The 16,565-nt window shown below is 43.3% G+C and overlaps 1 protein-coding gene and 1 non-coding gene across 2 annotated transcripts in view; one reads left to right on the top strand and one right to left on the bottom strand.

The window, feature by feature from the left end:
• Lrrk1 (leucine rich repeat kinase 1) overlaps positions 1-16,565 on the top strand; it is a 132,794-nt gene that overhangs the window by 14,204 nt on the left and 102,025 nt on the right. The gene's annotated exons all lie outside the window — the stretch shown is intronic.
• LOC127238032 (small nucleolar RNA SNORA40) lies at positions 5,874-5,996 on the bottom strand. Its single transcript, XR_007835897.1, has one exon. It is a non-coding gene; the product is annotated as a small nucleolar RNA SNORA40 (small nucleolar RNA).

The following is a 16,565-nucleotide window of genomic DNA, read 5'->3' as shown; positions in this document are numbered from 1 at the left end:
CTCCTGATGTAGATCAATTGGTAAAATCCTTCACCACCATCTGTGAAGTCCTGGATTTGATCCCCAGTTCTGCATGAAACCAGGAGTGGTGATAAACGCCCCTAACCCTATCACTCAAGAATCAGAGGCAGGAAGATTAGAAGCTCAAAGTCATCTTTGGCTACACAGTGAGATGAGGTCAACCTGGGCTTCAAGAGATCCATCTCAACAGGTGGAGAGGGTACTTAAAGTCATTCCTTCCGTAGGTATAAGCAGAAAGCCACCTCCAGATAAACATCTTCTCTCTGTCCACCATGACCGTGTGGTTCCTTTGGTCACAGTTGTGGAGGATTGCCAGAACTGATGCTCAGCTCCTTTCCTGTTCATTTTTCTAGAGTGAGTCAGTTCCTGAGTACCTTTCACAGGCGACCAATGAGGGCTTTGCCCTCTTAGTATCACTATGAGCATATGGATCTGAACTTCTTGATGCTAGATGGTTCCTCTTTGACAGCAGGCCCTTTAGGCTGGGTCCTCTGTATTCGACATGAACATAGCAGTCTGATGACATTCTGCTTTCTTACCTGACAAGACTACCAAGGTTTGAATTGTCCTTTCCCCATCCCGGACCTGCAATCCACTGCCTCTCCAAGGAGTCCCATTCTCAGCTGATGGCATTATCTTTCATTCTTTAGTGCATACTTTGTTCCAGCTGCTGCTTGAGATGGCTCATGTTTGCACACCTCTCTCCTCGCCTCCCTCTACCCCACTCCTTTTGGTTAATCTGTCTTCCTTAATATTCTTTCCTTAAGACTCCTTTAAAAGACTACTTTTGGCTTTTTTTTTTTCTCTTTGCTTTACATTCTCTTTCTCTTTTTTTGCATTTCTTAATTCCTTTTCCAGTTTCTTGCCTACTATCCTGTCACTTGTGAGAATTTAATCTGGAAATTATACTCACTGATTAGATTATATTTTTAGATTATATTAGATGCTTCTTAAATTCATTTTATTTTTGCTTGTACTTTTTGGTTTATTTATTATTTTATGTGTATAATTTTTTTTTTCTGACTGTATGTTTGTATACCACATACAAGCCTGGTACCCTGGGAGTCCAGAAGAGGGCATCAGATCCCCTAGAACTGGAATTACAGATGCTTGCATTCTGCCATGTGAGTGCTGGGAATTGAACACAGGTACTCTCTGTAAGAGCAGCTAGTGCTCTTAACCGCTGAGTCATTCCTTTTCCCCCTCCCCTTCTTAAATTTTTATTGTAAATTTATTTTGATAAAGGAGCAAACACAAGCTCCTTCCCTCTCCATAGCCTCTATCGGTGCATTCAACTGCGTGAAGGTCCAAAATCTGTGGGAAAAAAACTGACTTCTGTATACATTTTCAGACTTCATTCTTATCAGTTTTCCAAGGAACAGCTGTTAGCATACAGATACATAGTATCATAAGTAATCTATGGATAGTTGTACTTTGGCCATGTGTATATGTTACATACTGTTATAAACAGGCTGAGCACCTGCAGATATTGGTGGTGAAGGGCAGTCCTGGATTCATCTTGAGCACATACTCAGATGGGCATCTGTACTCTCCATGTCTCTTACTTTCTTGCCTCCTCTTCCAACCCTGCCACCTTCACCACTGCAGCCTCTGCTTGACCTTCCAGATCACAGAGTTCTCCTTCAGCTCGGTCACTCTGCTCTGCACCTCACCTGCGTCCATAACAGTGGGCCTGGGTAGAGATGAGCCTCTGAGATGCTGAAAAGTTGGGGCCTAAGATGATGCATGGGGAAGTTCAAGTGCTGACTCAGTCTGTTCCCCTGGGATAAGGGTGACATTTGCTGACAGCAAGTTTTACCATGGGAGCCCAGACTCACTCATTTTGGTGACTAGTTTATTTGTGGAGATTTCCCTGCCCTGTCTGGAGACATAATGGCAGGACACATCAAGACATTTATACTCTTATGTCTAGCTAGACTCTGCCTTGAACAGACACTGTTTCTATGTGAACTCTGACAACTCACGGGCTATACCTATGGCATGTGTCACATCTGCCTGGCTTCCAATGAGCTCATATTCGAGGCTGAATAGCAACTTCTCTAGCAGTTTGGCTCATCTCTGACCTTCCTCAAATGTTGTAGCTATCTAGTTGGTTGCCAGTCTTTGTGTTCGAGTTTCCCCATAGATTTCTGTAACCCAGCATCAGTCCCTAGAGTTTGTATAAAGGAGTCAAGGAGACTATGGCAGACTCCCTGTGGGTGCACACAGAGCACACCTGCTGAGGAGGGGCATCTATCAAGTGTCTAGGTCTTGCCTCCCACCCTCCCTTTTCAAAGCAAATGGGACAGATCTCTTTGTTCCTGCTGCCTGGCACAGGCATATGAATTTGTTCACTGGGGTCTCTCTCTAAATCCTCCCACCATCAGCCCCCTGTGTACAGCCTGGGTGGCCTCAGAACACCTCTAGCCTTCTCTATCCCCATACTCCATGACTTCCAGTCCACTTCTTATATTAATATGACTATTTTTGATAATTTTAGTTTTTTATCAAATTTATTTATTCTGTGTATGTGTGTAAATATATGTACTATTGCATGAATTTGGAAGTCAGAGGACAACTTGCCTGAGTAGGCTCTCAGTTTCTACCCTGTGGGTCCTGAAGATTGAACTCAGGTTGTTAGTATAACATTAATTCTTTGGTTTGGTTTGGTTTGGTTTTGAGACAGGGTCTCTCTATGTAGCCCTGGCTGTCCTAGAATTCACACTGTAGGCCAAACTGTCCTCTAACTCACAGAGATCTGCCTTCCTCTTACCTTCCAAGTGCTGTGCTGGGATTAAAAGTGTGTACCATGGAATCCAGCCAAGATAACACAAATTGTTAAGGAAGTTAATGGCATTAATCTTGTCCGTTTGAAGTTTGCCACATTTATAAAACAATGTTTGTATTCTCTCATCTCCTAAAAATCTCTTAAAAAAAACAAACAAACCTAAGACTTCCTATCTTTGTTATTATCTGCCATGATAATATATACAGAGTTAAAGAAATACATGGTGGCTTTAGGAAGTTTCCAAGACAAGCTATCTGAAACTCCTTTTTCTAAATTGAACCTAAGACAATATCCCGATTCCTTGCTCATTTTTTTACTCCTTTAAAAAATTCTTAGCTAGAATAAGCACAGTTCTTCTGTCTTTGGCCTTTTCTGCCCTCGTTTGTTTGCAAGGGATGTTGTCTTTAATGTGCAGCCTCGGGGCCATTCATACTGGAGACAAGTCATAGAATGATCAAGAAGGGAGGCTATGAGTCAGAGTTGACAGGCATCGGGCCTTGAGAGAAGAGCCAGGCATTCTTTCAATATTTGTGGTTACTAAGGAATCTTGGAGTGTGCTTCAGTTAAATAATCAGAGGAAGAGGCAGACATACAGATAGACACAGACACACACACACACACAGATAGACAGACAGAAAGACACACAGAGACAGAGATAGAGACAGACAGATACAAATAAACACACACAGAGAGACAAACACACAGAAAGACACACAAAGACAGAGACAGACACCAGAGACAAGGAGACAGACAGACACATGAACATATAAAAGATAAAAACAGAGACAGGGAGACACATACAGAGAAAGAGAGAGAGAGAGAGAGAGAGAGAGAGAGAGAGAGAGAGACAGAGAGAGAGAGCATGTTGATGCCAGCCAGCCAGTTTGCTCTAAGGAAGTAGGTCTGTACTAGAAAACTGTTGTGACAAGCACAGGCTACATGGTCTATCTCAGGCAGCCACACTCCAGCAGTGTGGGGTGAACTCCCAAGGAGCTGTGGATGCAGGTTTCTGGGCTGCTCAGTTTGTGCCTGGGGATGCAGGTGTTAACTCTGTGGAGTGCTGTCTCAATGAGGATGGGTTGGGTCCCTCAGCTTAACCTCCCAGCCATGTTGTAATTACCCATCAGAGACATCTCAAACCCACCAGTGAAATCCATCAACCCCAATCTTGGCCTGGTTGACATCCTTGCTTTTGGTTTAGGAAGGTGGATGACCAATCCCACTTTAGTGAAACTTAGCCAAACTCTGTTTTTGTTGTTTGAATTTGAGGGTGTGGATCTCTGAAGATGTGGAGAGAATGAAGAGTAAATGACATCATGCCTTTTCCCTGACAACAGGGTCAGGATTCCCTCACGAAAGCCACATAGCTGAGAAATGTGTGTTAGGCGATTTCATTCCCACGTGAACATTATAGATTATGTAGACTTTCACAGATTGGGGTAGCCAAATGCATACCTAGATTGTTGGTTATTCCTCTCTATGTACACATATATGCAGAGAGTTATATTTTGTCTAGATAAATGTATATGATTATATATCACATATCTAAACAGTCATATTTTTGATGTAGCTTGTCACTCCTAAGGCCTCACTAAATAAAAATAAAGAAGAAAGAAAATAATATAATGAAGAGATGCAGTATGCGTGAGATCTATGAGCTGTTGGTGTGGAGATAATGCCAATTGTTTACAGGGTTGCATGTAGCTGGAAGTGTACTCTAGCACATGACGTGCAGGGTAGCACAGTAGGTACATGAAACATCCACAGTGATCCATTGTTCCAATCGCATCACCAAGCGTGATGGAGTGTTGTGCTTTGCAGGAGATTCATCCACACCTGCAGCATCACAGACACATGGACAATGTGTTAGGATCCATGTTAACACAGTTCCAGTGACCCTGGGACACAGGGATTCTTCTGCTGCATTGTAATCTCATGGCCCAGCATTGTCAATGTCAGCCATCATGACCATGGTCATCAATCAATGGCCAAAGCACCATTAGGCCTCATGGCAGTACTTCAAAACTTACTGTTTGAATATGTAATATAATCATGTGATGTGAAAAAAATTTAACTATCAGTCTTCAGCTCTTCCAGAATTCATTTTACTGTAAAACAAGTAAAACAAATGTAGATTCTTACCATTTTTTTTTAAAGCAGAATATAGTTAATTGCAAATAGTTGTCTGGATTTCACCTGTTTCATATATTTTGTACATTTGATGTCCTTTTTGACATCTGTATAGTATTCTACAGAATAGATGTATCACTTTTTCTATAGGCAACCTTTTGTTAATAGACTTTGGATTATTCTTAATATTTACTGTAAGAAATAATCCTAGTTATCTATTCACATGTTCACGAATCTGTCCATACAGTAAATGCCAAAGTGTTGTGACAAGAGGCATATGCTTCTCAAAATCAGACAGATGTTAACCAATTGCCTCCAAGAGTGTGTATTCTGTTGCCTTACAACTTCAACAGTTGTTTGGCCTTGCCCATGTTCCCATAGGCCAGCCAATAGCATTTGAGGTTCTAATTGTCTGTGTGCAAGGTCATCTCAGTGTAGGACCTTGATCATAGCAAAGCAAGCATGTGCCACTTCACTAGCCCAGCACCTAGCATCTGATCAGTGTGAGTGGGCATGTTCTCTCATGATGAGTTGGATAGCAGTGGAAGAGATTATATGCCCTGCTGGAGTCCTCTCTCCATATCCTTTGACCATCATCATTTCCAAGGGACTCTTTGACCCTTTCTTATGAATTTCACAGCACCTGTCCTGTAGATGTTGTGTCCGGTTAACATGCAAGATGCCCTGTCAAATCCCAAAAGACATAGAAACTGAAATGGAAACATTTGATGTTCATACAAAAGAAAAAAAAACCTGCCTTCTTAAATGAATTTCTAAATATAAAATTAGTATAAATAAAGGAAAGGCCTATGAAAGAAAGCTTCAAACTCTGGATGTGATAACTATTTAAATAAATCAAATACCATCATATCATTGATCCTTTTCAAATCATATTCCTTTGACCTAATACTTTGATTCTTAAAACAAAAAAAGACATATTCTCTTATATGTACAAAAACTCATACTGAATAATGAGTTGGAGGTTATGGAAGACTTATCTTTGCAACTATGTCCCTTGCCTTTGTCCACCAGTTGAACAAACACACACAAGGGTTATCAATATTCTTTTAATATTCTCAGTTCCCAGTAAATTGGTGTTACAATCCAGGGCAAGAGCAATTAAAATACAGACAGAACTTTGGGGGGAGAGCATGAAAAAATATGCTAAGTTTTATGTAGAAAAATAAAGCCACAAGACATTTAACTGGGGACTTGCCTACAGTTTTAGAGGCATAGTCCTGAAACTGTATCATCATGGTAGGTAACATGGTGGCAGGGAACATGGCAGCAGGTAGGCGTGGTATTGAAAAAGTAGCTGAGAGAGAGAGAGAGAGAGAGAGAGAGAGAGAGAGAGAGAGAGAGAGAGAGAGAGAGAGAGAGAGCTTTGTCTAGCATGGTTTTTCGAAACCTCAGAGCCCACTGGCAGTGACACACCCCTCCAACAAGGCCAGATGAATCAAGCATCAAGCGCACAAATGGAGTCTGTACTGAAGGGCTTTGAGCTCCCAGGCTGTTTGTGCTTTTGTCTCATCCACTTTTCCTGTCTCGTCTGCGTTATCACTGAATGTGAATGTCAAGGCGCTTCCCCTGTGTCGTCTCTTCTAGCAGTTCCAAAACTTCCAGACGTTTAAGTCTTTAATCTGCTTCAAATTGAGTTTAGGATATTATGTAACATAAGGGTCCAATTTCACTCTTTTTTTGTAATTATTTATTCAGTTTCCCCAATACATTTAGTTAAAGGGGCCGTTGCTCTGGCTTTGAGAATTCTAGGTGGATTGTATGTGTGTGTGTGTGTTTTACTCTGGGCTCTCTCTATTCTGTTTCACCTGTCTGCGTCTATATGAATGACAGAAACATACTGTTTTGATTACTGCAGCTTTTTGGTGTAGTTTTATAAGACTATTTTTATCTATTTGGGGTTTGTGGTCCAAATTCTAGGAAGTTTTCTTGTTGTTTGTTTTGTTTTGTGATTTTTTTTTAATTCCTGTATGAAATATTACTTGGTTTTGATAGAAACTGCATTGAATCTGAAGGTCACTTTGAATAGTCTAGAAATGTTTATAGTATTAATTCTTCCAGTCCAAGAATATGACATACCATTCTGTTTATTTGTGTCATCTTTGATTTCTTTCATGAACATGTCTTTTAATTTCTTTTTAATTTCCTCTGAGACTGAAACTTTCCATCCTGCAGGGACGGCCTTAAGCATAAAGGTACAAAACTCAAAACACCTTCAGGAAGTCCCTGAAACTGACCAGATTCTTTAAACCCTCCCTGTCAGAATAAACAATAAAAGGCTGGGAATCTCCCTCAAACAGAAGCAAGCTGAGCCTCCAAGACCCTGAGACCAGACCAGCTGCCTGGAAGGAGCAGAAACCAGCCTAGCTGCCTAGATGAGGTTTAGACCACCTGGAGCCCCTGGGAAGCCACTCTGCAACCTTTGAGCTACCTGCATGTTATGTAGTGCGCTCCAAACTTAGCTTTTGTAAGCTGTCACCCAGCTGGGGCAGGCTTGGGTGATGCAGCTGTTTTTGAGTCATTTCTTCTCCTGTAAGTAACCCCTCACCCATATTCCTGTAAGTAACCCTAAAATAACTCTTTGGTTCACCAAGTTGGACTTTGGTGCTATCCATACTTTAGCCAGTCATGGGTTCCCTATCTGGGCTGAGTAGATTTGTGTCCAGGAAACGTTTAGTCATACAACACCTTGGTTAAATGTACTCATAAGTATTTTTGTAGGTTTTGTAAATGAGAGTGTTTCTTGAATTCATTCTCTAATAGTTCATGTTATTGTGTGGAAATGAAGCGGGTGTGAGTTGTATGTTGATTTTGTGTCCTTTGACTATGATGGATCTTTTGTTAGCTCCAATGATTTGTTATCTACAAAATTATTTAAATCCTTCTTGATCTGGGTACCTCTTATTTCTTATTTCTTATTCTCTCCCAACTGATCTGGCTTAGGACTGCCAATACTACTGTAAAAAGAAGTTGTGAGTGAGACTCTGTGTCTCGTTCCTGGTGATAGAGCATTGGGTCTAATGAAAACCATGGCTTTGCCCTCTGTGGCCTTTATTTCATTGAGGTCCTGGCTCACTGATGGTTTTTTTGGTTTTGATTTTGGTTTTGGTTTTTTGAGACATTGTTTCTCTGTGTAGCTTTTGGAGCCTACCCTGGCACTTGCTCTGTAGACCAGGCTGGCCTCGAACTCACAGAGATCTGATCTGCCTGCCTCTGCCTCCCGAGTGCTGGGATTAAAGGCATGCACTACCAATGCCTGGCTCACTGATAGTTCTTATCCTGAAAATATATTGTATATTGTCTGATGTTGTTGATGTGTCCACTGAGATGACCTATTAATGTGTCCCACTGTCACTGTTTAACATATGTTGAATCATTCTTGCACCCAAGGATAAATCTCGCTGTCAGTTGTTCATGGTGTATGATCTTTTTTTTTTTTAATGTGCTGTTGAATTCAGTTTCCAGATATTTGGCTAAGAATGTTTGCACCTATATTCATCATGTTTATTGACCTGTAATTTCCCCCCTTTTATTAATTTATCCATTGAAAATTCCATATATGTACATAATATTCCGGTTACCCATTACTCTATCTTCTTCCTACCCCATCAAACCCTGCCCCCACCAAGTTCCAGTCCCACAGTTATGCCTTGTCTATGTGTTGCTATGTGGCCCACTGGGTTTAATCAGGTCCATCCCCAGAGTTGTGAAGCTAGTCAGTGAAATTTGAGTGACCACCAGTGACAATATCACTAAAGGCAATGACTTCCTCTTTTTTAACAGCCTTCTTCTGGCCTTGTGCTCCCCTGAGGAAGGTGACCCATGAGTTTCTCCCCCATCTATGACCAAACATTTAAGGCCTTGGTCTTCTGCAGAGCCTATGGAAGTGATTACAGCTGCTTGAGTTCAGAGTGCCACAGCCATGGCATGCCTGTAAGGGGACATTCACAGTGCTTTTCCCATCACCCAGTTTTTACATTTTTCTACCCCCTTCCCCATGTCCCCTGAGCCTTGAAAGGGGCAATCTGAGTGTCTCATTTAAGCTTGAATGCTCTACAATTACTTGTTCTCAGAGGTCTGACCACCATGTGTTTTGGCATTAACCACCATTCACTGCAAAGAGATTTCCTTGATGGAGGCTGAGGACAGCATTAGTTCCCAGGCCTCTGAACAGTACGCTCCTGTAATTTATTTATTTGTTTATTTATTTATTTATTTATTTATATATTGTCTTTTGGGTCTTGGTAGGCCAGTCTCATAAAATGAGTTTGAAAATCTTCCATCCTCCTCAGTGTTTGGGACAGTTTTGGAAATACTGTTACCAGTTCTTTCATATTAATAAAATTCACCTTTGCAGATATCTAGTCCCCTTTTGGGGATTTTTAAATTATTGTTGCAATGTCTATCTGCTTGTTCATAGTTTTGCTTTTGTCTTTTTGTACTTTTAAAATTTGAATTAGAAACAATCTTGTTTTACATATCAATCCCAGTTCCCTTTCCCTCCCATCCTTCCATACCCCTCACCAACCCCCATCCCATCCCCCTTCTGCTCCCCAGGGAGAGTGAGGCCTTCCACTGGGGACCATCAACATCTGTCACATCATTTGGGACAGGGCCTAGGCCCTCCCCCATGTATCTAGGCTGAGGGAGTATTCATCTATTGGAATGGGTCCCCAAAGTCCATTTGTACACTAGGGACAAATACTGATCCATTACTAGAGGCCCCATAGACTGCCCAGTCCTCCTAACTAACACCACATTCAAGGGGCCTGTTTCAGTCCTAAGCTGGTTCCCCAGCTGTCAGTCTGGATTCCTGAGCTCCCCTTTGTTCAGGTCAGCTATCTCTGTGGGTTTCCCCAGTATTGTTTTCCCCCCTCTCCTCACCCTCCCCCTGTCTGCAACGGATTCAGGGTTCAGCTCAGGTTTAGCGTGGGTGTCTGCTTCTGTGGGTTTCCATCAGCTACTAGATGGGTCTGGCTGCATATAAGGTAGTCATCAATCTCACTATAGGGAAGGGCATTTAAGGTGCCCCTCCCTTTGCTTAGATTGTAGTGGGGTCACCCTTGAGATCTCCGGACATTTTCCCAGTGCCAGATTTCTCTCTAACCTATAATGGCTCCCTCTATTATGTTTTTTTTCTTTCCTTCTCCCCCCCCCTCCCTCTCCTCTCTCTCCTCTTTTCCCCTCCTCTCCTCCTTTTTTTTTTTTTTTCCCCCCTTTTCCCCCCCCATCTCAATCTCCCTCCCCCCCCATGCCCCCCCCCCCCTCCTAAACTCCACATCTCTTTCTCCTAACTTCCCCTCCCCTCCCCCATGCTCCCAATTTGCTCTGGAGTTCTTGTCCCTTTCCCCTTCTCCAGGAGACCCTGTATGCCTCTCTTAGGGTCCTCCTTGTTTCCTAGCTCTCTGGAGGTGTGGATTGTAGGCTGGTGATCCTTTGCTCTATGTCTAAAATCCATATATGAGTGAGTACATACCATGTTTGTCTTTTTGTGACTGGGTTACCTCACTCAGGATGGTTTCTTCTAGTTCCATCCATTTGCCTGCGAATTTCAAGATTCCAGTGGTTTTTTGTTTGTTTTTCTGCTGAGTAGTATTCCATTGTGTAAATGTAGCACATTTTCTTTATCCATTCTTCAGTTGAGGGGCATCGAGGTTGCTTCCAAGTTCTGGCTATTACAAATAACACTGCTATGAACATAGCTGAACAGATGTCCTTGTTGTATGTATGTGCTTTCTTTGGGCAATTCATTGTTTTTTATTTTTTATTTAGAAACTGTCATTTTACATACCAGTCCTCTCATTCCCTCTCCCTCCTTCCCTCCCATGCCCCCTACCAACTCCCCCACAAACCCCCCACCCACTCCCCAAGGACAGTGAAGCCTTCCATGGGAGATTATCAAAATCTGTCACATCATTTGGGGGAGGGCCTAGGCCTTCCTCCATGTATCTGGGCAGAGAGAGTATCCCTCCATAGGGAATGGGCTCCCGAAGTCCATTTGTGCCTAGGCATAAATACTGGTTCCACTGTTAGAGGTCCCATAGACTGTCCAGGCCTTTTAACCGGTACCCACTTTCAGAGGGTTTAGTTCAGTCCAGTGCTGGTTCCCCAGTTTCACAACTGGGGTCTGTGTGCTCACAATAGGTCAGGTCAGCTGGTTCTGTTGGTTTCTCCAGCATGGTCTTGACCCCTTTTGCTCATCTCTCCTCCCTCTCTACAATTGGATTCCAGAAGGAGGAGGGCTCAGTGCTTAGCTGTGGGTGCCTGTTTCTGCTTCCATCAGCTACTGGATGAAGGCTCTAGGATGGCAATTAAGATAGTCATCAAGCTCATTATAGGGGAAGGACATCAAAGACACCCTCTCCACTACTGCCTAGATTATTAGTTGGGATCATCTTTGTGGATCTCTGGACATTTCCCTAGTGCCAGATTTCATACCTATACTGGCTCCCTCTATTAAGGTATCTATCTTCTTGTTCTCTATTCTTCCCATCTCAATCTTCCTGATCCCTCTTGTTTTCCTCTCCCCTCCTCTTCTCCCATTATCTCCCCTCCCCCAATTTGCTCAGGAGATCTTGTCCCTTTCTCCTTCTCTGGAGGGCCATGTATGTCTCTCTTGTAGTCCTATTTGTTTCCTAGCTTTTCTGGCAGTGTGGATTGTAGGCTGGTGATCCTTTGCTCTATGTCTAGAATCCATATATGAGTGAGTACATACTGTGTTTGTCTTTTTGTGACTGGATTACCTCACTGAGGATGGTTTCTTCCAGTTCCATCCATTTGCCTACGAATTTCAAGATTTCATTGTTTTTTTCCTGAGTAATGTACCACATTTTTTCTATCTACTCTTCAGTGGAGGGCATATAAGTTGCTTCTAGGTTCTGGCTATTACAAACAACACTGGTATTTTTATTATTGTTAATTATATATGTGCGAACATACAGACATGCACAAATGGATGCAGGTGTCTGTGGAAGCCAGAGGTTTTGGAGTCACAGGCAGTTGTGGGCCACCCAACATGGGTACTGGAAACCAAACTCAGGTCCCCTACAAGAGCAGTTTGTGTTCTCGCCACTGAGCCATCTTTAGCCATAATGACTTACTCTTGGGAGGTTGCAATGTGTAATATCTCAGGAATTTCTATTTTTTGTTTCCAGTTTTGTGTGTTATTTACAGAAGTATCTTAAATTCCTTTATATTTCTGTACTGTCAACTATAATATTTGCTCTTTCACTTATAATTTTATTCATATAAATCATCTCACTTTTCTTTATTAATACAGCTAAATTTTTCTCAATTTTACTTGAAAAAGAAAACCTACCTTCACTAACTTTTTCTGTTGTCTTTTCATCTCTATTTCACTCATATCTTTACCTCTGTCCTTGAGGTCTAGACTCATATATTAAGACGCATTTCCCCCCCCCAGTGTGGTGCTCACTGCTGTGCACCTTTCTCTTAGTGCTGATTTTGTTACATTCTCTGTGCTTTAGAATGTTGAGTGTCTATTTTACTTTGCTTCAAGATACTTCCCAGTTGCCTTCTTCCTGTAATCAGTTCTAGTTTCATCCTACTGTGGACAGAAGCAGAAACTACTTCAGTCTTCCTGGATGTGTTGAGCCTTGTTTGCAGCCCCTCATATGCGTTGTTCTGGATAATGATCTGCCTACAACAGAAGGCTGTGTATTCTGTTGTTGAATGGACAGCTCTAGATTTGTGTCTGTTACATTTGGACCTGACGTTCAAGTCCATGGTTTCCTTGATTTTTCTGTCTGGACCATTCATAGTAGAAACTAAGGTAGCAAAGGTACCAACTATTGTATTGTTAGTTATTTTTTCTCTACAGTATAAATGTACACACACATATACACACTGATGGTGGACACTATTAAGCTTATAACTTATAGCTGTTAAGTCCCTTGATAAACTGACCATTTGGTCATTGTTATGGTAGTTAGAATGCAATCCCCCCCCCCCATAATCTCATAGGGAGTGGCACTGTGAGGAGGTGTGGCTTTGTCAGAGTGGGTGTGGATTTGTTGGAGGAAGTGTGTCACTGTGGGGGTGGGTCTTAAGTTTCCCTATGCTGGGAATACCGCCCAGTGTCTCAGTCTATTTCCTGTTGCCTACAAGATGTAGGACTCTCAGCTCTTGCTCTGGCACCGTGTCTGCCTGCATGCCGCGTGCTCTCTGCCATCGATAATGTCCTCTCACTTTTAACCTATGTGTATCTCTTGTTACCTTTCAATGGGAAATTTTAATCCATTCAAACTGAAGGAAGCTATGGGTGTTGAAAGGTTTTCCCTCGGCCTGGAGAAATGGCTGAGTAACCAAGAGCACTTGCTCCTCCTGAGAAGGACGTGGGCCCTGTTCCAGCACCCATCAGTGGCTCACAGCCACTGTTTCTGAGGGTCAGTTACTCCGTGGCTTCAGAAGCACATGATGTCTATATGCAGACATCAAAGACATTAAATAAAACACATTATAAAAAGATTTACTTGTGCCCTTTTGTTACATTCCTTTCTTTTTCTTCCTATTTTGTTTTTTTGTTTGTTTTTTTGCTTTGTAATATTAATCAGTATTTTAAGGTTCGCATGTTTGGGGCAGTGTTTGGGGCAGGAGAGCGTCTTTACTATGCATCCCACAGGCATGTGCCACCACACCCAGCTCCCCTTGAATGTTCAGTGAGCTTCCACTGCATGCCAGGCAGTGCCGGGCTGTGCTGCGGCTCATGCTGCCCTGCCCGGAGTGAACACTTACGGGGCTTACTCCATTGTTCCCTCTGCTCCCCAGCACTGTGCTACCTGCCACCTGATTGCTGACTTTCTGTCTTAAGTCACATCTGACTCCAAGTCAAGTAACCAAAAGCCACCAACTTATCTGTGTAACTGACATTGCCCGATCTCAGATGGCTGAGGAATAAGATAAGAACCTCGAACTTCATAGTTTCTATAGAGGGGCAAAATCTCTAATGTAATTTTAAGGAATGGCAATGGCATGGCGTTCTTGTAGAGCCCAGCAAGGGCCAGGCAGCACTGCCCACACCTTTGCTCTCCTGACTCTGACTCTGACTCTAAGTACAGAGCATCTGAGCTAACTAGGTTCCACGGTCCCTCTAGTTTTGTGGCAGCGGAGGACAGGCAATAGAAACACACCAGGGCCCTGGAAAAGGTGCTGATCATGCAAAGAGGTGGGAGTGATGGGTGTATGGTGGCCTGGGGGTGCCACTCCTCTGTTCCGGTCTGAAGCTCTCTAAGCTTGGGGTCTCCTTTCTCAGGGATGCTTTATACCTTCTACCACTGTGCATTCCTAAGCACGTGGTTAAGTTTCAGATCCTTGTATGAACTGGAAAGCCCCAGACTGTTACCTTGAAATTGTATAAATTTGACTTGACATGAACACTGTAAATGTTATTCTGAAACAGCCTGGCTTGGGGGACAGAGGGGAAATTGGGGTGGGGGAGGCAGTGAAGTGATTCTTAGAAAGAATATTCCAGAAAGGGTCTGAGTATATTGTAATTGCCCTTTGCCAGGAGACTCCTGTGCTTCTGGCCCGTGTTGAATGAAATGTAGGTGTGTGAGACTGTAGCTGAACCCCTCCTGGCATGCAGATAGCACTGAAGAAGTTTTGGTGGGTGCTGTGCACCACAGCAGTGAGTGAGTGGGGCCTGACTTGAGGGAAGTGCTGAGCAGAGACCCTCCCAGGAGGCAGGGTCTGGGTCAGAGGAAGGAGATGAAAGCCCAAAGGGAAAGTCCATGAGCCTTTTTCTGGGGACTCCCGTTTAGGGTGGATTCTGGGCAGAGGAGAATGTTGACCATCAAGGAGGGTGTGGACACTCTTTCAGGGAAGGAATGGAAACTGGGGTCCATTTGAGGAAATGCAAACACACTCAATTGCTTCATACAGACCGAGTGGAAGGAGGGGATCTAGCCCCCTTTCTCTCTCTCTCTCTCTCTGTGTGTGTGTGTGTGTGTGTTCTTTTTATTGGTATATGTGGTGTACTTAGTACAATCGTTCATAGGTTTCATTCTGTGGAAAAGGCCAGATTCAAATATCCCACATGCTTGCTAAACCCTAGGAAGCTGTAAGAGTCAAGCTGAGGGCTTGAACCCCATTCTGACAACTTAACTACAGTTCTATTTCTGTCGCCTAGTGTTTTACTTAGTGCAGTTCTCAGTAGAAGAAGTTACTGGAAATGCTTTGGAGTCTTAAATGTTCTCTCTGTTTAAGTTTGCTTCCTTCCTTCCTTTGGGCCTATCTCTGTTATGAGGAAGTTGGCTTCTGTTAGGAAACTGACTTTGAAAACTAGAAAAGCGTACTTTGGGAAACTGTTATTTTAGTAGTATGGAGAAATAACTGCGACGTAGAGAAAAGAGCTCTGCAAAGATGACCTGAGGCTCTTCTACAACAGAAAAACCACCTTGAGAAACAGTTGTAGACTCCAGGACAAACACAGCATTGACCCAAGCTGTCTCAGCACACTGTGACCCCAGGGTCGGCATGTAGGAGCTATTAAATGTCCAGAGAGGGAAGGAGCAGTAGGGTAAGTGGATGTTTGGAGAAGAAGCTAAATTTAGGACAGAAGTCATCACTGCACTGTGTCTTGCTGTCTCTTCCTTGCTTCTGCGGGAGTAAAAGACAGACTGCTTCTGCTTCCGCTCAAGCTTTTCCATCCAATGAGACAGGACCACTATGGCATGGCTTATGTTGAATAAGCATCTAATGTTTGGTTGGGAGTGCATAGCCCAGAGTGCAAAGGTTGTGTTTTGATGACCAGGGTCCAAACGTTAGCTCTGCTGTCGAAACCTGGATACAGCCATCTTCCAAACCACCCCAACCCTGATCACCTCATGGTACTGGCCATGAGATCCATGGCCTTGTATGGGTGTTAAGGGGCAGGTGTGAGTGCCTCCCAGAGAACCTGGCGAGACTGATGACATCATGAGATTAAAAAACTCAGTTACTTTACCTGTGAAGGCAGCTACCATTCTCGTTTTCTTTATATCTATCAGTTCAGAAGGAGAAAGAAGGAAGGCAGGAAGGTACATGTTTTCCTGTGGTGTCTCCTTATTAGCTTCCTTATCACAGTGTCACATTACCCAGCATGAACAATCTGGAGGGGAAAGTTTTACTCAGCTTCATGGTTTCAAAGGGTTTGGTCCATGGCATCAGGAGAGCAGTGGGGGCAGATTAGTGCACACTGTGGCTGATGGGAAGCTGTGGGAGAAAACGCCTGCACTTCAGGCTTTCTCCTTCTTTTATTCCACACAGCCCCCCCCCCCGGCTTCAGGGAAATTTCCCCCTTCAGTTACCCCTCTGCAGAAGCCCCCTCAGACACTCCCAGAGCACACTTATCCACCCCCTCAGGCACTTTTCAGTCCTTCAAGATTTCCCATCCCCAGACTGGGGATGATGGCAACCTGAGTCTGATCCCTTGGACTCTCAAGATGGAAGGAGAGAGCCATCTCCTAAAAGTTGTGTTCTGACCTCTACCAAGACACAGAGACATACATATGGTTCTGTGTGTACATGTGTACACACAGAGAAATCAATGTGAGGGGATATTTAAATTAACCACCCCTACACTTTACAGCACATGCCTCAGCATCATGCG

Source organism: Phodopus roborovskii, unplaced genomic scaffold, assembly GCF_943737965.1.
Source record: "Phodopus roborovskii unplaced genomic scaffold, PHOROB, whole genome shotgun sequence".
Lineage (NCBI taxonomy): Eukaryota > Metazoa > Chordata > Mammalia > Rodentia > Cricetidae > Phodopus > Phodopus roborovskii.
The sequence above is the reverse complement of the archived record's forward strand: the minus strand, read 5'-3'. Positions and strand labels throughout refer to the sequence as shown.